The sequence below is a fragment of the Cupressus sempervirens genome, chromosome 2 (genome assembly GCF_028749045.1).
Source record: "Cupressus sempervirens isolate cs-2001-9-10 chromosome 2, ASM2874904v1, whole genome shotgun sequence".
NCBI classification, from domain to species: Eukaryota; Viridiplantae; Streptophyta; class Pinopsida; order Cupressales; family Cupressaceae; genus Cupressus; species Cupressus sempervirens.
The window spans coordinates 776,116,357-776,139,869 of record NC_143119.1 but is presented as its reverse complement, the minus strand read 5'-3'; positions in this window follow the sequence as shown (position 1 = coordinate 776,139,869).

Sequence of the window (23,513 nt, the reverse complement as noted above, 5' to 3'; positions counted from 1 at the left end):
TGAGTCACAAGATGAGTCTGATGACCATGAAGATAATGCTGATGACTAGATCCAAAATTTTGTCCAATTCTTGATGATCTTGTTAAATTATTTGTGGAACTAGATGATTCTATACCACATGTTAGTACCAGATTAATCTAGCTTTATGGGCTTATAGAACAAGTATCAAAACTCCAATGGGTACAACACCCTTTGCTTTAGTATATGGAGTGGATGTTGTGCTTCCCATTGAGGTTGAGATTCCTACTTTTAGAATCTCCATGAAGGATCTCATTACTAATTATGACTATAGAATATCTCATCTTCAAGAGCTAGTATTGTTAGATGAACATTAGCAAGTGGCGTTTGATCGTCTTCGAGCTTATCAGCAGTGTATGTCTAGAAGTTACAATAAGAAAGTTAAGCCATGCAACTTCCAACTGGGTGATCTTGATCTCAAAGAAAACCCTAAGAATCAGCAACAAAGCGTACAAAAGGGGAAGTTTGAACCCAATTGGCTTGGTCCCTACATAGTCACTGCAGTGTTTGGATTTGGTGTTTACCAACTTTCTAAAGCTAAGGGAGAGGTTCTCACAGAGCCCATCAACACTCTTCTATAGCTGATCTAGTTTTAAAAGCTCTATGTATATATCTAAATGTCCTCAAATAATCTAAAAATTGCAAAAAATCTTGAAAAAAATCAATACCTTGGTGAAAACCTAGCATATTGAAAACATTTGAAAAACTCAATAATACAAAAAAAAAAATCAAAAAGAGAAAAATTCTTTAAAAATTTGAAAAACAAAAAAAAGTGCCATTGATGGAAACTTGGAAACAAACATCGTGGTAGCAAAAATAGAATTTTTTCCAAGAAGGTGAAAACCTGGTAAACAAGTCCCTCTTGTTCCCAATGCTATATCTTATAGTGCATCTTTAGGCTCATATATAGTTATTTTCCTACTTTAGTTTGTTTCTTTCACTCATGTATCAATCGATTGAATCTTGTCATAACTCGGGGGAAACACCCTACAATGTCATAGGAATCTCTTGTGACAGTCACCAGTTATTCTAACTACATCTTCTTACTATCACTAATGTCACTTTTTGAGATTCCTCTCATATATAATCTCTTAAGTGTCAGTCACTAGTTTTTCTAACCATGTTTTCCTACTGTCACTAATGTCACTTCTTGAGATTCCTCTCATGGATAATCTCCTAAGCATTAGTCACCATTTGTTCTAACTGCATCTGCCTACTGTTGCTAGTGTCACTTTTTGAGTTTTTTATCATGGATAATCTCTTAAGTGTCAGTTACCAATTATTCTAATTGCATCTACCTATTTTCGCTCAAGGCTAGAAGGTAGTAGGGGCATTACACAACCCAAAAGGTAGCATTGAATAGGAAAATGTACCCTTGGGTAGGTGAATGTTGTTTTCTCCTGGTCTTTAGGGGTTATTTGAACCTAATTATAACTAGTGAATCAATCCAAAAAGGAGAAGTATTTCTTTCCAACAAGATTATCAAGGACTTGATCTATAATTGATAAGGGAAAGTGGTCTTTTTTGGTGGTAGTGTTAAACTCCATATAGTTGACACAAACTCTCCACTTCCCTCCTTTCTTAGGTACTATAACAAGAGGGGAGACCCACTAACTATCTAAACTAGGATAGATGAAGAAGAATTTAACAACTTCTATAACTCATTTTTTACTATATCCCTAAGAGCTAGATTTACCCAGCACTGAGGTTGGCAAATAGGTCTGAATTTAGAGCTGATATAAATTTTGTGAGTGCAGAGCTTAGGCTCTAGGCCTTTTATGTTAGTATAATCCCAAGAAAAGGTTGATTGATGTTCTTTAGGAACTTTTAGGACTTTTGAATGCTGAGAGGAAGTCAAAACACTACTTACATTTAATTCCCTTTCTAAGCTAGCCTCTATCTTGGTGACTTTCTCTAACATGGATAGTTGAGAAATTGGGAAAGACTTCATTTCATGAGGTAGAAATGTGTGAAGAAATTTTGAAGTTTTTGAATACTACGAATCATCAATAGGTGGTAACTAAGTGTTAAGAATATAGTTCCCTTTGAAACACACTTGGGTTTCCACTCTATATTCATTCAAAATAATGGAGGTAATGATCTCACCTTCCCCCTTGGAAGCTATAAAAGGTTCCTTGGATATCATCATTAACTGATGAATGGAATTAACCTTAGGTTTAGTATCATCCAAATCTAGCCAAATGATTTGATCATCTTGTAATAGAGGTTGAGCAGGGGAATATAGAGTTAGATGTTTAGTGTTGACTCCATTAGATATAGTCATTTTTCCATAGCGATAAGCCATATAGGCATCAATAGTAGCCAACCAAGGTCTACCTAGGATTATTGGATATCCTCCCATATTTGCTTTCGAGAAAAGGACAATAAAGTCAACCAGATATTCCCAAGAATTCAAAGTGACTATAACATATTCTAACATCCCATCAAGTGTATGGTGGAACTATTAGCAAGCTAAAGGATGGTGGGTGTTTTCCTAAGACTGATGGTATGTAACAGAGACATTACTTGGTTGGTCATGACATTTATGGAAGCACCTAAGTCAACTAGGGCATTGTGGACTTGAACCTCTTGAATAGTTATTGCTACCATAGGACCACCAGGATTAGAATACTTTGGAATTGTCAATTTCTTCAACATGAGATTAGATAACTGACCTAGGACATTAATGGTTGTAGGATCTTTTCTTTTTCTTCTGGGCTACTTTATGCAAGATTCCTTAATAGCTTTGGTATATGTAGGTACTTTTTTATCGAATCTAACAAAAGAACCTTTACTATCATTTTCTTCGATTGGGTAAGCAAATCCAATACTAGCTGATTTTCCACTAAATGAATGTGTTCCTCCAACCTATGAGGAAATGGAGGTTCTTTTTTTGTAGGAGTAGTAGGAGCAATAGGTTGGATTGGTATCTCAGTTAGCTCTACTAAACTATCTTCAACTTTGGTAATATTAGGTTGCTATGGAGAAGGAAGAGTTGTTCTAGATCTCAAATGGATGTTATTCAGGGAAATTGCATAACTTTTTTGTTGCATTGTTGGCTTAGCATTATTAGGATCAGGAGTAGGTTGAGCATGCAATGGAGTTTGTTTAGGGGAAGTAGTATTGGCTATAGGAGGAGGCATCAAAGCTTGCTATTGAGGTGGTGGCATCAAAGCTTGTTAGCTTGATTGGTTAGACAAATTATGTGGTTGTTGCCACCACTTTTGGGGTTTTTGCCATGATTGCTAAGGTTATGGCCAACCCTACTAAGGTTGTTGACAATATTGCTGAGGTTGTTGCCAACCTTGCTGATGTTATTGCTAGCCTTGCTGAGGTTGTTTCCAACCTTTTTGGGGTTGATGCCAAATATGTTATCCGCTAAATCCACTATGCTATTTATTTTTCCATGTATTATTACCATTTAAATTTTGAAGAGAATCTTGGGGAATACCTAGTCTCAGAGCCCATGGCCTTTGCTAGGAAATGTAGAGGACCTCTCCATTCTCATCAATGGCTTGAACTTTGCAGGAATAGATTGAGATTCTAGGCTTGCAACAGACTTGTACCAAAAATTATTTTTCTTCCCCCTACAATGTGGACAATATTCTACCAACATTACATCAGATTCATCTTTCTTTCTCCTTTCTTACATTGTATCCGATTGAGTAGCAACATCGTTAATGATGTCTTGCTTGAAGTCTAACAATAGATTGGAAAACTCCATTTTGAACACATGTCCACCATTAGACTTGTGAGGCAAGGCTCTCAAGCCTCTTCCTTTGTTGATAGTAGCTCTAGAATATTTAAGACATATATTCTTTATTGGATCCCAATTCTTCTATCTAATGTCTCCTCCTGCCATGAGGTCAAGGGCTTCTATGCTTCCATCATTCATAACTCTCAAAAACAAATTCTTTTGAGATTTTCATTCAGTTCATGTTGTGTGTTATGTTGCAGGCTAAACATGAACCTGGAGACATATTCTTCTAGGTTTTCATCTTCCTTCTATGACATCTTGAAGGTGTCATCTCCTTTTAAGTCTCCTCATCTACAATAATCTTTGTACTTAACTGAATTCTTCTTTAGCATGAACAAAAAATTCACCTCGTATGTGGGCCCCCACAAAACTATGAATGAATTATAACTCAGATTAAAGTGAAGAACTATCATATATTCATTCAATAAAACATGGACACAATATAGAATATCAAAATGCTTTACTCTACTACTTGATTACAACATGAATTTCTCAAAACATCTAACTAGCTTGGAAACATAAGTTCCAGCTTATTTAAAGGAAACTAGGAAAAATAGAATTCCTACAAGCTAGGTCTTCAATTACATAGCATAACAACTTTTAGTTTCAAGAGCAACATCATCATTTATGCAAGAAGATAAGCCACATTCAATGCTTCAGAAATATAGGAAAGCTTGGCAACTAGATTGTCTTGGACTAAATCAACAACTGCAAAGTGATGGAAGTAGTGGAGCTATAATGAACTTTGAAATAGTCACCCACCTTGAAAGACCCACTTATCCTTTAGTATGTGCTCCTTGCTTGACTTATTCCTCCTACAAAAGGTTAACACAACAAAATCCAAAACACAAATCCAAGGCATAGATTATAATAAGTTTTCCCTATTTTAATGTAACCTTATCACACAACTATAGGAGGTCTACCCATTAGATAGAGAAAAAATATATCATATTTACTATGACATTCATTAATCTAGATATATGTTCAGTATAATATTTAAGTTTCATAAGCATCAAATATACATATATTTAAAACTTATAAACATAAAAGATTGTATCATCCTTATGAAAAACTATAAGATATTAAAGTTTGCACTTAGAAAATCATAAACAAAACTCCCTATAAATTTGACTCATTAGAATGTATGAAAAAAAAAATTTGTTAGACATGTGAAGAGTTTGGTCATTTTTCATCTAGATGTCCTAAGTGAGTAAGGAAGACTAGAAAGAGTTTACTCTCTAATCAAGTTGAAGAATTTAAAGAAAGTATGGAAAGATTCTTGAATGACTATTATAATGAGTCTAGATTGGTTAATAAAGATGAAGTAATAGAAGAGACACCTTTGTGACAATTATGGAAAGTGCTAATGTAAGAATTGATGAGAAATTTAGGATACAAGAAAGAATAGTTGATTACAATTTAGATGATGAGAATATTGTTACTAAACCAAGGAATGATGAAGTATTCTTTGAGACTAACAATGATTTGCAGAATGTGTTAGGATTAACCTCAGATAGAAAAAATAGTTATATGCAAATATAACCACTATCAAAAAATAATAGATCACACAAAAGAGAACACAAGACACCAAGATTTAACATGGTTCACCCAATCCCTAGGCTATGTCCACCAATAGCAAGTCCAATAGTATTATTATCTAGTGATTACAATCAGCAATCCCTTACAGCTCAATAGCACATTACATTATGAAATTCCTAACCCTAAGAATTTTTATACAAGCTTTTGTCACTTACAAAATTAGGGCTAAAATAAGCTGTCTAATAGGAAAAATAGTAGATGACACCTTTTACAATATAAGGGTATTTTTGGCTTTACGGGCACTGCCCCTGAAAAACCTCATCTTGGGGGTGCTGCCCCCAAACCCCCATCGAAATAATATGGGGAGAAAACCATGTTGAATAAATCTCCAAGTTTGATTAGGCTACATATCACATTAATCTCCCACTTGGAGATTGATCGGACTCCACAACAATAACCTACCACTTGGAGACTGATCATAGCACTATTAGATAAATAGCTCCCACTAGAATATATCAAACCACCTTGGAATCTATTGTTCTTTTATTCTATTCAGTCGAGAAGACCAACTAAAGTTGAAGAGGAATTCAACTTCTCCCTTGTCACTACCTTTGTAAACATATCCACTAGATTGTCATCTATATGTATCTTTTGCATCTTTAACTATCCATCATCTAAAACTAACCAAATGAAATAGTACTGTAATTGTATGTGTTTTTTCTTTGAATGGAGAGTTGAATTCTTTGCAATATGAATAAACTCTAACTATTTGTATTATCCTTCTAAGGGTGTCCCAATTCTTCCAAGAAGAACTGAATCCATATCATCTCCTTAGTTGCCTCAGTAGTAGCAATATACTCTACCTCCTCTTAATGTGTCTTAGGACACATCTCCTTAGTCACTTCAAATGACCAAGTAAAGTTGTACTAATAGCTTTAGCATTCTCCATAGAGAAATGTTGCAACACCTTTGCAATATAATCAGCCTGAGATATCAAATTCTTTTTCTTCCTATCTTTGTAAATCTTCATACCGAGGCTCTATTTTTTTGCCTCCAAATCCTTCATAGCAAATGTATGTTTTAACTGTTCCTTTAACCCCTTAATGTGATCCATGTTAGACCTAGCTACAAGCATATCATCAACATATAAACATAAAATAATGTAGCTTCTATCATCCAACCTCCTAAAATAAACACAATGATCTGAATGACACCTATTATATCCATGCACATGCATAAACTTGTCAAATTTCAAATACCATTACCAAGGTTCTTGCTTCAAGCCATTAAACCTTTCTTCAATTTTCACACTAAGTTCTCCTTACATTTGACCTCAAATCCCTATAGTTATGCCATATATATCTCTTCATCCAAATCACCATAAAGGAAGGTTGGTTTAACATCAAGATGCTCCAAATGCAAATCTTAGATGCTCCAAATGCAAATCTTCAATAGCCACAATTCTTAAAACAATGTGAATAGATGTCATTCTAACAAAAGGATAAAATATCTCATCAAAATCAATGCCCTTTTTCTGTAAAAATCTTTTCACAACTAACCTAGCTTTAAATATTTTATTAGCTCCATCCTCGTCTTTCAACCTGTAAACCCAATTATTTTGTAAAGACCTTTTAGCTATAGGAAACTTGCATAAATCTCTTGTTTTATTTTTCAGCAAAGAGTCTATTTTTTCTTTTATTGTAGACTCCCACTAAATCTTTGTATCCACCTGCACAACTTCATCGTAACATTCAAGTTCACTAGCATTAGTAAGTAAAATAAAATAAAAAGAAAGAGAAAATCTTTTTGTAGGTATACCTAGCCTTGTTGACCATCTAACATTCACTAGTGTGTGTGGTATTTATTGTTGCAATTTTTGCAAATCATAAGGAATTTCTGGAACATCAACTTTTGGAGTATCATCCAACACTACATAATCATTCTCCTTCTTCTCATGTTGCTACAATAGATATTTGTACAACACTTTCTCATTGAATATGACATCCCTACTTCTTACAATTTTACTATTTTCAAAATCCCAAAGCCTATAACCAAATTCATTAATGCCATATCCAACAAATAAATATTTTTTTGACTTAGCTTCCATCTTGGTTCTATTTTTAGAATCTATATGAGCACATGCTTCATAATCAAAGGTTTTGAGAAAAGAATAACTCGCCTTCTTACTAGTCCATGCTTCCTCTGGAATACCACTAGTCCATGCTTCCTCTAGAATACCACAACCCAAAGGAGTAGAGGGACCTCTATTACTCAAATATATAGTAGTATTGATAGCCTCCACCCACATGTTTAAGAGCAACCCTACAAGTAACTTCATGCTCCTTGCACACTTCATTATTGTCTTGTTCATGCATTTAGCCACTTCATTTTCATGTGGAGTCCTTGGAACAATTGCCTGTCTATGAATACCATTAATGGAGCAATAATATTCAAATTCATAAATGTAATACTCACCACCATTATTAGATCTGAGACATTTTAATTTCTTACCAATCTCATTTTCAACAAAGCATTTCCATTTGTTAAAAGTTTGAAATACATCAAATTTTTGTCTAAGGAAATAAATGCATACTTTTCTAGTTGTGTCATCAATAAATGTAACATAATAATGAGAGCCACCATGAGAAGATACATGATCTAGTCCCCATACATCTATATGCACAAGATCTAATCTCTCACTTTTTTTTTCCTTCCATTCTTCACAAAACTCACTCTCTTTTGTTTTCCATACACACAACTTTCACAAAAATCTATATTAACACATTTCAGACTTGGTAAAACTTGCTTTGAATGAAGTATTTTCATACCTTTCTCACTCATGTGCCCAAGTCTGATGTACCATAGCACTGTGTCAAAATCTACAATAGCTATTTGTTTTCCCTACTCAACTATAGCATCTATTCCTGAACATTTGTTTTTCTCTTAAACAATCAAAGTGAAAGGAACAATATGACCTATACAAAGATATAAGGTGCCTACTTTCACACCTTTTTCTACTACAAGGGAACCTTTTGAAACCTTCCAATTTTTATCATTAAAAGTAACTACATAACCCTCATTACTGAGTTTCCCTATTGAAATTAAATTCCTACTCAACCTTCGAAAATGTCTTACCTCATGTACTAGCCAATGATTCTCATTCTGCAACATAATCTTAATTTTTCCCTTTCAAACAATCTAACAAGGTTCATTACCCCCCCAAAAAACAAGTCTAAAATCTCCTTGGACATAATCAATGAAATAACCTCTATGAGTTGTAGCATGAAATGAAGCACCAGAATCTAAAACCCATGAATCATCAATATTTTCTTAAGATAGAAGGAAAGAATCCTCTTTAGATTTGTTACTTACCACATTTGTCTATTTGTTCCCTTTTGGTGTATCTCCTTCATTGTTCTTTCAAGTCTAGTAATATTTCTTCTTATGTTGTAATTTCCCATAGTACCAATAATCTCTCCTTCCTCTAGATTGAGACCTCTTCCCCTTTGGCTTTCCTCTTTATTTCCCATAATTTTTAAAATTATTTCCTCTCTCAGTCATTCTACCTCTACTTTGTGTGTTCAAAGTACTTCCTAATGTAGATCCACTTGAGGTTTTCCTATGAGTTTTCTCACTCAAAATAACACTAATCACATCATATTTTAGATTATTAAATCCAGAAAGAGAATTACTCACAGCCATTACCAAGTAATTCCAGCTTTTAGGCAAAGAACATAAAATCAAGAGCACCCTAATTTCTTCATCAAAATTGATACCCATAGAAGATAACTAACTAGTAATAGTATTAAACTCTTTTAAATGATTTGCAATAGATCTACCTTCTATCATTTTCATATTAAATAAATGCTTCATGAGAAACTTCTCATATAGTTTCACTAGGGTTTGCATCAACTCTTATGTTGTCTTCACTTTTTTAATATTAAATGCCACCAGTGGTGCTAGGCATAATTGAATGCTTCCAAGTTCCTTTCTATCTAAAAGACTCTAGCCGTCATTTGTTGAGATAATGGGTGTTGCACACATTGCATAATATTGTTATTTTATTATTTTATTTTATAATGTAATGTTGTGCCTAGATGGACGTGCAACATGTAAAGATTCCCATAGAATATTCTTGATGAGTTGTATTGTAACATTGTGAAAATATTTCATGTAATTATTTAATATTGGGGGGAAAGAATTAAATGCCCAATATTAAATGTGGGGTCAGTGGGTTAGGTAGCACATGATTTTAGCACATGGTTTATGTAATACCACTTGGTGGTTTTGTGGGACTTGCTACTATATAAGCAGCCACAAGGGTAGTTGTTGTACAGAGTAAGAGTGACAAGGAGAAGACAAAAGGCAAGAGTCGATCGGTACAAGGCTTGACAGGTTAGCCAAGGGAGCATTTGTGAAGGTTGAAAGCATGGCATGGGATGTGTGGATTCATGCTTGTTCGCATAGTTTGCTCAGTTGTGGCTATGGCCATGAAGGCTTCCATCGTTGTATGGCAATGGTATTTTTTGCTGAATAATACATGATGATGGATGCTTTTGGAGGCTGGGTTTTTCCCTCAATGAGGGTTTCCCAGGGTATATCTTGTGTCACATTTTGTGGGTATGTTGTCTATTCTCTTGCATGTGGATTTTAATTTTATATTTATTTCAGATCTATTATGGGTTATGTAGAAACGGTTATATTCTTTATTACCAAGTTTCCTCACAAGTGGTATCAGAGCTATGGCTTTATTATTGTAACCCTAGATTGAATCCATGGGAATGCATGAGAAGATAAAAGAAAGGGCAAGATATATGAATGATTTATTGTAGATCTGAGGATTTTGGATTTTCTGTTATGATGGGATGTTAAAACATTTGGGCATATGACATTGTTGGACAAAAAGATTTTTTTGGATGTTTCATTTAAATGAGGGTTTTAGGGGGTAGCATGCAGAAATGACCTCCTGGGTAAAAACAGACCTCACCACTGGATCCGGGTCAACATTTCCATAAAATTTGATTTATAATATGCCCTAGTTTGGCCATGTTCAGAGGAAATGAAAGAGTTTTTTGGTTTCAGCCCATGATGGCCGTCAAATTTAATCCCGTCGGAATTTTCGTCACTGAAAAAAAATAAAAAAAATGAAAAATCGTACTGAAAATGGTAAAAAGACTGTCTTGGTAAAATGGCCATAACTTTCTCTCAGAATATCAGATTTTAGAGTTCTTATAGGCATTGGAAAGCTAATTTAGAGCACTACAAGATGGTGTAAGTTTGGTTCTATGATTTTGAGATTTTGTCAGGTTTTAAGAGCCCTAAAGTCAGATGTTGTTTATTTTGAGCACAGAATAGGGCATAACTTGGGCATACGGAGTCGGATTTTGGACTTCAAGTAGTCAATGGAAAGCTCTTGGAGAGCTCTACACATTGGTTCAGATTTGGTGCAGGTTTGGCATCATTTATTTGTTGATATATTAATCTAAACAGTTTATAGGTATATTTTGACTATGGTAACATTGTGAGTTTATGGCATTGGAGATTTAAGATTTGATGTCATTGTATACTCAGTTCATATTTTAGATTGGTCTCATGATGATATGGTTATCAGTGTTTGGTTTGGATATGCATGATGACTTGTTGGGTCTACAAGTTGTGCAGTGTTGTAAGCGGTCTATACTTACAAGTTACACTTATAGCTTGGTTATGGGTTGTCTTTGCCCATTGATCTTTCATTATTGATGCATATTCAGATTGGTGGCTTGGATTTGGGTTGTCTATGCCCTAAGTCACATGATTTACTATTATCTTCAGGTAGAAGGGATGAGATTTTGTTACCAGGTACAGTCATGGCAGAGGATTGTGGTTGACTATGCTGACAGGTTGGACATATTGAGAGCCAGACGCTCAGTTCATGGATGTGATCATGGTGTCATGAATTTTGGCATGACATGATTGGATATACAGGTACATCCTTGATGTTCATTAGCCTGGATTTTCTAATTTGGTTATGGTGGTATATCTTCTTGGTTGAGGATCATGGTTATTTGGTTTCTTTTGAGGAGCTCATGATGTGCACTTTGAGTTCTTTGATGGTTTGATGCCTTGGTTGATTCTCATGGTTAGAGGATGGTTTTTCATCATTATGTCATGGATAGCTTGGATACACGGTTTAGTGAGAGCTTGTGACAGTGATGGGGTGGCAGTGCAGGATTAGTTCCTGGTTTGGTTTATATCTTCTTGGTTTGGAGAGGATGCATTTTATGATGCCATAGGTGACTTGGTACCACGGTTGAGTGGAAGTTTTTGGCATTGATATATTTATTGAGTGTTTGCAGATGTTGGAAGTTTGTCTTAGATCCTGTTGCTGTAGAAGCGTCTTTGACATTTGCATGGTGCACTTGTTATCTTCATGGTGTGTGAAGATGGTTCTTCCTGGTATGTGGAGATGGTTTTCTTCATGGTGTGTGGAGATGGTTGCATCTTGAGGACTTACAAGGTTCTTGGCAAAGGTGTGGTTTATGCTTTTATTTGGCATGTTATTCTTGGTATGAGGATGGTTTCATTATCATGTCATGGTATACTCTTGATACACGTTTAGAGTTGTGACATGTTATGGTGTGTTCATATGGAGCATGTTATCTCTTTAGTTGAGATGGTAAGATCATGTTGTCATGTTTATGTTCCTGAGGCCATGGTTGGAACTTTTTGACATTGATCTTGGTTTAGTTTCTTGGTATTGAGTACACTGATCATAAGCTGGATACTTCATGATATTGCTATGTTGCATTTGGAGTTGGCATGGATTGATTGGTCACAGGTGCTCATGGATACTTAGAGACGGTGGTGATGCTGATTTCTCTTAGATTAGAGAAGTATTTGTTGGGATAGTTGATGGTTTCAGCAGGAAGTCCGAGGGGCAGTCACCTGATATGGACTTGAGAGGAGATTGTTCTTAGATGAGTCTTGGTTGGAGACTTGGGTATCTTGATGAGAATTCTCATTCCCCACTCTTGGTCTACTCGGCAGTTTGCTACTTGAGAGGTATAGCCCATTATTTTTCTCAAGTGCATTATATTTATGCTTGTCTTTCATGGATATGGATCTTGAGCTATGGTACATGAGTTAGTTCTTGAGGGTTCATTTGAGAGATGGTTTAGCATTGGTTATCTTCATGTGCATATGTTGTTATGCTGGTTGAGTTTCGAAGATGGTTTTATATTGGGCATTTTCCATGGATTAGGAATGGTTATTCCTTGGTTTAGGAATGGTTTATGAGTTTGATCTTCTTGTGAGAGGCTTACATCGATGATGAGTTATATGGTATGGTTTGGGTTTTGTTGAGGCTTCTTGTTGGGATTTTATGGAGGAGATCATACTTGCACAGTTTACATCTAGAGGTGTGTGTAGAAGGACATGATACAGGTTATGATTTGCATGGTTTCTCTGGTCTTGGTTATCTTCCTGGATGTTCAGTTTTGCCTACATTGGATTTGAGATTGGTTGGAGATTGTGATCACTGGTTTGTGCTCATGTATGTCATGTGAGAGATGACATGATTATTTCTTTCTCTTTCCTCTGTTGGTTGTGGTGAACTTGGGAGAGCATTGGAGACTTGTTATGAGAGTTGTTCTTGCAGGATATTAGTTTATGTATTATGGATGTCCTTGATGCTACATGGATTCACTTCTTTGAGATGTGTTGAGTGGATTGATTATAGATTTGACATTATCTTTTGTAGTGGGAGCTTCTTGGTATATATGTGGCAGGTATTGCTTTCGAGGCTTGTGATTGTAGGTTATAGATTGGATATGTCGATGATATGAGATTCACTTGTTATACCTTTGAGGTATGGATAGTTGGATGGGTTTGGCACTTTGTTGTGGGTGCTATTTCAGCTATGGATAATTTGACAACTACAGATACATGTGATTACCTTTGGATCAGGTTTTTGTGCTTGGAATTTCAATTGGTACAAGATTTTATGATCTTCTAATGCAACAGGTTGGGTGGCTTTCTCTTTGGATGGCTTCTATGTATGTCCAGTGGTAGTGGCATAATAGGAGGTGAGATCATTCATGTTCGAGATGCTGGATACTTTGATTTTGTCACGAGTACCAAGATGGAGCACTTGGTGTATTTTGATCCATGATGGTGGATGTGCTAGGAGGGATTGTTCCCTTGTTCATTTATGTGGCTACGGATTGACCCTATGCAATGTATACAACAAGTGGGAGATTGTTGAGATAATGGGTGTTGCACACATTGCATAATATAGTTATTTTATTATTTTATTTTATTATGTAATGTTGTGCCTAGATGGACATGCAACATGTAAAGATTCCCATGGAATATTCTTGATGAGTTGTATTGTAACATTGTGAAAATATTTCATGTAATTATTTAATATTGGAGGAAAAGAATTAAATGCCCAATATTAAATGTGGGGTTAGTGGGTTAGGTAGCACATGGTTTTAGCACATGGTTTATGTAATACCACTTGGTGGTTTTGTGGGACTTGCTACTATATAAGCAGCCACAAGGGTAGTTGTTGTACAGAGTAAGAGTGACAAGGAGAAGACAAAAGGCAAGAGTCGATCGGGACAAGGCTTGACAGGTTAGCCAAGGGAGCATTTGTGAAGGTTGAAAGCATGGCATGGGATGTGTGGATTCATGCTTGTTCACATAGTTTGGTCGGTTGTGGCTATGGCCATGAAGGCTTCCATGGTTTTATGGCAATGGTATTTTTTGCTGAATAATACATGATGATGGATGCTTTTGGAGGCTGGGTTTTTCCCTCAATGAGGGTTTCCCAGGGTATATCTTGTGTCACATTTTGTGGGTATGTTGTCTATTCTCTTGAATGTGGATTTTAATTTCATGTTTATTTCAGATCTATTATGGGTTATGTGGAAATGGTTATATTCTTTATTGCCAAGTTTCCTTACATCATTTTTCATAGATCCTTGATTCTCTATGTTTCCTTCCAACAACTTTCATAAATCCTTTTGATAAAGATAGTCCTCCATTTGCATTTATCATAACTAAAATTTTTGCCTATTAAACTTGTCAACCCTCAGCTTACCATTGTCTGCCATCACTCCCACTCAACCATGATACCTTCTAGCAGAGGATCACCAAAAAAAGAATGAAAATGGTCTAGCTAAAAAAATGATGATCATCTAGCTTCGATACCACTTGTTAGGATTAACCTCAAATAGAAATAATAGTTATATACCAAAAAATAATAGATCACATAGAAGAGAACACAAGACACCAAGATTTAACTTAGTTCACCCTATCACTAGCCTACATCCACCAATAGCAAGTCCAATATTTTTATTATCCAGTGATTACAATTTGCAATCCCTTATAACTCAATACCATTGCAAGAAGCTACAATATCACCATTACATTATGAAATCCCTAATCCTAAGCCTTTTTATAGAAGATTTTTTTGCTTACAAAATTAGGGCTAGAATAAGTCGTCCAATAAGAAAAATAATAGTCGATGCCTTTTACAATATAAGGGAATTTTTGGCTTTGGAGGTGCTACCCCAAAAAAAAGCCATCTTGGGGGAACTAACCCCAAACCCCCATTGAAATAATATGGAGAGAGAACCACACTGAATAAACCTCCAAGTCTGATTAGGCTCCATATCACAACAAAATGAAGGAGAGCCAAGGTAGGAACAAAGCTCAAAATATTCAATAGAGCTAAGAGTTGAGATAACAACTAATACTTTGGTTAAGAATATGACAAAGAATCATCCACCCAAGTAGATTATTGGAAGTAGAGATAAATTTGTGATGATAAGAATTAGAATCAATAAAGAGCTATGTTTGACATCTCAAGTTGAAATTAAGAATGTAGATGAAACATGTAAAGATGACTATTGCAAACAAGCTATGAAAGAGGAATTTGAATAGGTAGTAAAGACTTAGACATGGGAATTGGTCCCTAGACTACCAAACAATAATGTAATAGGAACTAAATGGGTATTCAAAAATAAGATGAATGAGTAAGGTGAAGTTGTAAGGAACAAAACAATATTGGTATGTAAAGTTCACTCATAGCAAGAAGGAATAGACTATGATGAGACCTACGCTCCTATGGAAAGAATAGAAGCAGTAAGGTTATTCTTAGCATATGCAGCATATATGAAATGGATGTCAAGTCAGCATTTTTGAATGGATAACTTGAAGAAGAGGTGTACATAGAATAGCCTAAAGGTTTTCTTTTGATACATGACAAGGACATAGTATGTAAACTGAAGAAAGCATTGTATGGCTTGAAGCAAGCACCTAGAACATGGTATGCAAGGTTGGACAAGCATTTGACAAAGCTTGGATATAGAAAAGGTATGGCAAATAGTAATGTCTGTTGAAAAGAAATTGATGATGGATTGATGATTTTGGTAATATTTTTTGGTGATGTCATAGTTGGAGGAAATGAAGAAGGATTTTTAAATGAGCATGATAGGAGAGATGAAATATTTTCAAGGATTACAAATTGTGTAAAATAAAGAAGGAATATTTATCTCTTAGACTAAGTATTTGAAAGATTTATTGAAAAGGTTTGGTTTGGCAACATGTAAACCCATTGGAACACCTATGGTAACTGGAAACAAGTTATCTACAAAGGATGAGACACCTACTTTTGAGTAGAAGAAGTACAGATCTATGATTGGAAGATTGTAATATTTGACTCACACAAGGTCAGATATAGCAAATGCAATTGGAATTATTGCAAGATTTCAAGTTGATCCTAGAGAAGCACATTACGCAAAAGTCAAAAGGATATTTAGATATCTGAAAGGAACATTTGAGTTTAGATTTTGGTATGACAGATCTAATGATTTCACTTTCTGTGGCTATACTAATGTTGATTGGGTAGGCAATGTGGATAATAGAAAGAGCACTAGTGGTGGAGCCTTCTTTCTTGGAGGAAGATTGGTTTCTTAACTAAGCAAGAATCAATATTGTACCTCACAAAGTAAAGTAGAAGCATAATATATTGCAATAGCAAAAAATTGCAATCAAGTTATTTGGGTGAAGCAGATGTTGAAGGATACAAGGATAGAATTTAGTGAACTTATTGTCATACATTATGACAAAACAAGCATAATAAATATCTCTAAGAATCCAGTGTTGCATTCTAAGACTAAGAAAAATTCTATCAAGTATCACATGTTAAGAGAAAAAGTTGCAAAAAAATAAATTAGATTGGAGTATGTGAGCATTAAAGAGTATATTACAAATATTTTCACTAGGCCTCTTCCCAAAGAGACTTTTGAGTATTTGTTAGGTATGCTAGGCATTAGGCCCCTTCCTACATTAGAGTAGATGATGCAAGAGTGCGTCAGTCTAGTGTAATAGAGCACTATTTTTGTCTAGATTGAATGTTGATGCTTCCTATATAGGGGAGTATTTGTGATGGATAGAGTCATATAGAACTTTTGTTGGATGTATTTTTGAACAGTGTCTTTGGACACTTGAGCTAGTAAGAATCAGTTATTGTAGAGATTATTGGTTGTAGATTCCTTTGACATTGATGTCAATGGGGGAGAAGTACTACATGAAAAACATCATGGGGAAGAAGCAAAAACATTATAAGGGAGAAGCACTGCATGAATTTTTTTTTGGAGAAGTACAACATGGGAGAACGATTGATGAAGAGGATTTGAAAAGAAAGATTAACAATTTTTTTTTGGTATTCTTGCAACAAGATTTTTTCATCTATGTTTCCATCAATGCCAAATGGGGAGTTTGTTGGAAGCATGAATGCTGATGATATTCCTATGGGGGAGTAGAGTATATATGTTATCATGATGATATGTTACATTCATGACTATGTTTGTCATTAACATCAACATAGTAGTTTTATGTGGTATCTAATAGAAGGAGAGCAGAAAGATCAAGTTGGTATGGAAAAAGTGTGGCATACATTCAGTAGTGAGGTTAAAGGGAGATACTACTAATTGTCAAGTATATGTAGCTAACATTAGAAGCACAAGATATTAATGTTGGAATACTTTTAGAATAACTGAGAGGGGGGGTGAATCAATTATCCAAGGTTCAAATGTATAAATTAAACTTTTCACAGCTTAGTGAACCCATAAAACATTATTCATCATGCATGTATCCATAAGATTATGCAATCACTTAAAACTTGTAGGTTTTTTTTTAAATCAACTTGTAGAAATGTAAACATGAAACATAATAGATTTATCAACACACTTGATACAATGATTTACGTGGAAACCCAATTTGAGAAAAACCACTAGTAACATGCTACTCTTTTTCACCCTTCTGAAGTGATGCCCTATGAAAGGCCAACCCTATTAAAGGTTACAATTCACACTGTTAAATGTGACCCTGTTAAAGGATTTCAATCACTCTATTAGAAGTGAACCTTGTTAGAGGACTTTAGACAATTCACTTTAAATGTCACCTGGTTAAAGGATTTACAAATGACTATTAGGTCAACCTTAATAAAAAGGATTTACCCTAGACTGATACAATTATTAGAGAGTAATAGTAAGGCTTGATCTAATAACAACTTACAACTCCATTTGTAAATTACATATCTCTATTTTAGTTCTGCATTCTTCTTGGCTTTGACTCATTGCAGCTCTAATAGCTTGTTCACAATTCAAGCTTTCATATCCTTAAGCCTTCTTACTTAACATGCCAATGCAAACTCTTCTCTTAGGTCACTTGATGAAGCAAAACCCTTGACCCCTTTTCTTCCTTAGGTTCTCGCACATGAAAACCTTGCTTCATGACTAGCCATTCCTATAAATAGGAAATTAAGATCTTTTGCCACTCATTCTTCATCATCCAATTTAGGGTTAGGATGGATTAGGTAGGATTCAATGAATCTACCCCATATTCCATATCTCTTCTAGAAACTTCTCCTAGAGTCCTCTTTGAATTTTCCCAATAATGATTCACCTCAAATTCTATACTTCCAGCTCATCAATCTTATCTTCCACCTGGTTCACATAATCTAAGAAAGTAAACTTTTTAGCTCAGATTCATCGAATTCATGATCTTTTAAATAATACAATAACTAGACATTATCTAGCTTCTAATGCTCGACACATACTGCATTTCTTGGAATCCTCTATAAAATCACTTGACACAAACTAAAGTTTATTGGTGCTTGGCATCAACTAAAATTTACTCGGCATCTATTGTTTTGCTCAGCATACACTAGAATAAGAATTTACTTGAATCCAACTAATTTTTTACTTAGCTTGCACTAAATTTTCTTCGCACCTAGTATCCACTTGGTCAAGCTTGGCAGACAACCTTTGTGAACTTGTTCTTCTAAACTTTCTTAGTGTAACCATCCTTTGTAACCTTAAGTAGATTATCAATACATCATGTTATCATTGTCTTAACTAATTCTTGTACTCCTTTACATAATCATAACTCAACCTTTCCTCTAGGTGCTATTGTTACATCTTTTGATCAAATCCTCTTCATTAATCAAATAAGTGATAGTACTTAAATCATAGTCAATTGTCTTACAAGAAAATAGCAAGTTTGACATTAGTGACAAAACAATGATTGAAACATAAAATCTCCCTCTTTAAAAATCTCTTTCAATCTATTATCAACAATCTCCCTCTTTGGCATTGATGGCAAACCAAACTGATCAACCAAACTAACTAGGTTAAAATAGTAAGACAATACCAAAAAGAAAATAATTCCTTGTATTCAAATCGCTCCCTCTATTAGAAACTTCCATCTTCTGAATAGGTTAGAAAACTCTTTTTATATCTCCATCTAAATTTCTTCTTATCATTTCTCCCTCTTATTAGGTAGATGTTAGGATTTCTTTTTCTTTTTTCTCCCTCCTGATCAATCGCTATCTCAATCTTTATTTTATTTTATTTTATCAACAACTATGTCCCTCGGCAACTATCTCCTTCTTCTATTATCTCCCTTGATCATTCCCTTGATCAACAATTATCTCCCTCTTTGACAAAAATGTCAATGATGTGTCATCTTAACATGTAGATATGAACTTTTTTAGTTTCTCCCTCTGTCACCTTGCTTGTGACTAATTTGTAGCTTTAGTTCTTTGATTACTTTAGGCAGCTTCTCAAATAAGATCCACTACATCAATGTGTAACATATGAAAACCAAATTGTTTGATGCAGGTCATGCATTCTATTATTAGATAGCCTTTGATAGGGGTATCACCTCTAGTTTACCTCTTAGATACTCATGAGCATCCTTAGGTAATGCTTTTGTGAAGATATCAACAATTTTCTCTTTTGTGTTAATATATTCTATCTTCACCTCTTTATCTTCAACTAACTCTCTCAAATAATGATACTTGATTACAATGTGCTTAGTCCTCATGTGCATCATAGGATTCTTTGATATATTGATAACACTTGTATTATCACAATAAAGTGTCACTGGTTCTATGATCTCTTCCTTCATACCCTTGAGTAATTGTTTGATCCATACAATGTTCGTAAAATTTATAGCAAAAATAACATATTTAGCTTTCGTAGTAGATTGTGAGGTGCAATTTTGTTTCTTGCTAGTCCATATAACTAGCCTCTAGCCTAATAAAAATGCTCCTCCACTAGTGCTCTTTCTGTCATCAATGTTTTTAGTCCAATCATCATCAATGTAGGCTTTTAATTCAAATTTCTCATTTTTCTTATAGTATAGACCAAACTCTTTTTTTCCTTTCAGATACACCCATCAAGTGATTCTCTCTAGGATTAGCAGAGAGTCTTGCAACTATCCCTACGGATAATGCAATGTCAGATCTGCTATGTACTAAATATTGTAATTTTTTAATCATAGACCTATAAAATGTTTGATTCACCTAAATTGAATCATCATTCTTTGACAACTTGTGTCCTGTCACCATAGGTGTACTTATTGGTTTGGAATCCTCCAATCCAAAAAAAATTAGTTTTTCTTTGACATATTTTGACTGAGTGATGTATATACCATATTTCATCTGATATACTTGCAAATCCATAAAGAATTTGATCTCTCCAAACATATACATCTCATATTCTTGCTTCATTTGATTTGATAAATCCTCGTATAAAGCATCTTGACCTCCAATATGATATCATCAACAAAAATTTTAGGTAATAAGATACCTTTGCCTTTCTTTGTCTTTATGTATAGATTTTTTTTATCATCGGTCCTCTCAAATCCAATCTTCATTATGATGTCTCTCAAACCATGCTCTTGGTGCTTGTTTCAAACCATATAGAGCTTTGTGTAATCTACATACCAGTTTCTTATTATTAACATCAATAAAACCTTTTGGTTATTCTATGTAAACTTCTTCCTCTAATATGTCATTTAGAAATGTATATTTAACATCCATTTGATAAAATTTGAAACCTTTGTATGCAGAATAAGCAAGTAAAGTTCTTACTCCTTTCAACCTAGCAACAAGCTCAAATGTCTCTCCATAATCAATTCCTTCCTCTTTTGCATAACTTATACAGACTAATCTTGCCTTGTTCCTTGTGACTTCACCATTGTCATCTAGCTTGTTTTTGAATACCCACTTGGTGCCAATCACATTTTTATCTTCTAGTCTAGCAACTAGAGTGCATGTTTTGTTTTTCTCAATTTGTTCAATCTCATCTTCCATAGATTTACTCTAGTCTACATCTTCTAATGCATCTCTCACTTATTTGGGTTCCTTCATACTTAGTAAACATGTATCATCTCTTAATCTATTTCTTTTCATTGGTCTAGTATCTTTATTTCCAATAATTTGTGTAGTAGGATGATGACTCTTGACATATTTGGACAATCTTGGTTCAGCTCTAGTTTCTTCATTTTGTCTTTCAATTTCAAATTCACTTTGTACATATTTGTTAGGTATCTCAGCTTCTCTTTCATGTACACTAATCTCAAAATTAGAATGTGCTTCAACTTCATTCTATAATTCAACATTTGAATGCAGCTCAGTTCCTGAATGCAACTTCACATTCATAATATGTGAATCGGCAGTCACTGAAATTTGTTGATTTGTAATTTGATATACAACATCTTCATCAAAAATAATACCTTCATAAAAGTATACAAATGATTTGTATTTTTTTGATTCCTTCATAGTTTTAGCCTCATATACTTTTGTATTTTCATCAAATTTCACATTTTCACTTTCCAAAACTTTGTTAGTGTTAATATTTAAACACTTATAAGCTTTACTTCTTGTGGAATAACCAAGAAATATACCTTCTTCACTTTTTGCATCTAGTTTACCATTCCTAAAATATTTGAGAATGTAATTCTTGCTTCTAAATACCTTAAAACATTTTTACATTGGGTGAGTATCCATACCATAGTTCAAAAGTTGTTGAATGATTACCTTTCTTAACTTGCACATTGTTCAAGGTATAGATAGATGTACTTACAACTTCTCTCCAGTATTTCAAAGCAACATTTTTCTCCATCATGAGTGTTCTAGCATAGTCCATTATAGACATGTTCCTACTTTTAGCTATTGAATTTTGTGGAGGGGTTCTAGGGGCAGTTGTCTATCTTTTGATTCCTTTTTCATTACAAAACATCTCAAACTCATTTGATGTGAATTCTCCTCCTTTCTCAGATCTCAAACACTTCAAACTTTTACCTATTTCCTTCTCAACTCTTGCTAAGTACCACTTAAACATTTGAAAAGCATCAGATTTCTTTTTCAAAAACATACCTATCATCATTATAGAATAATCATTAATGAGAAGCATAGTGTACTTATCTCCTTTGTAGCTTTTCACATCAATTGGTCCACACAAGTCAATATGAACAATCTCTAGTATTCCTTTAGAGGTATGAGCTTTACTCTTAAAACTTGACTTTGTCATTTTGCCTAACTGACATTGTTTTCACATTATATTATCCAACTTCTTCAACTTAGGAAAACCTCTAACTTTTCTCATGTGACTGATACTGACCAAGTTATCAAAATTGGCATGACATAACCTCTTGTTCCATAGCCACACATCATCAAATTTTACATCTAGATAAGTAGCATCCTCTATATCAAGGTAGAATATATTACTCCTAGTTTGATCACCATTTTCAATCAATTTTCCATTAGTGTCATATATCTTAGCAATCTTATTTTCAAAATCAACCTTACATCCTGAATTATACAGTTGTGACATACACAAGAGATTATAGTTAAGACCTTCAACATAGTAAGAATTGTCACATAAAATCTTATCTGTGAGCTTGATAGAACCTTTCTCTTTTATCAAACATGGTGTATCATTACCAAATCTTACACTATTTTTTGATCTTAGACTAGTTTTAACAAGTGAGTGTCAACACACTTAATCAATTTACTCAGTTTCTGTCAAAATAGTAATACATGTCGAGCACAACATGTAAATATTAGACCATGGCGAGTCACTCATATGCTGAGTCACTCAAATTCCAAGTAGATAGACCATATCGAGTGATTCAGGGGTCAATTAAATAGTGGATGCCAAGTAATGTAGGTGTTGAGTCACAACAAAAATAACAGAGCATATCGAGCATCAGAGACTTCATATGCCTTTGAAATATTTGTTTGTAATGGAACAAACAACTATGTAAACCATTTTTGAGCTAGCTTAATTTTATATTTTGATATTTTGATATTTTGAAGATAAGGATGAATTTATATTTGGATTCCCTATGCAATTACATATAGCCAATCAGAAAATGCAAAAAATTAAGCAAAAAAATAGATAAATCTCAACTATAGATTCATACCTAACCCTAAGCCACCAAAGTCTTCTCAAGGAGGACAAAGCCCTAAACTCTTTATGGACATCTAATCGATGAAGGAGTGTAAAAGATGCCAAAAAGATAGTTTGCATGCAGAGCATTCAAGGTGACTTAGAAGTTATGAAAAAAGAGTGAATTGCAGAATCAAATAAAGAAGAATAGAGGATAAAGAAAAGGATATAGCATTGAAACATCTAATCATGAAGGATATATAAGACATTTTTTAGAGGTGATCTATTATTAGGCAAGCAAGTGTTAATCGCAAGATCTATGCTAAAACATTTTAACAAGTGATTTTAGTTCAATTTCTTAATAGAGTAGTCCTAACAAGCTATATGAAATCTTTTAACAGGGTGCTTACTTAGTTGTAAGTTGAGGTCTTCTAACAAGGCACACTTCTAATAGGGTGTTGAAATCC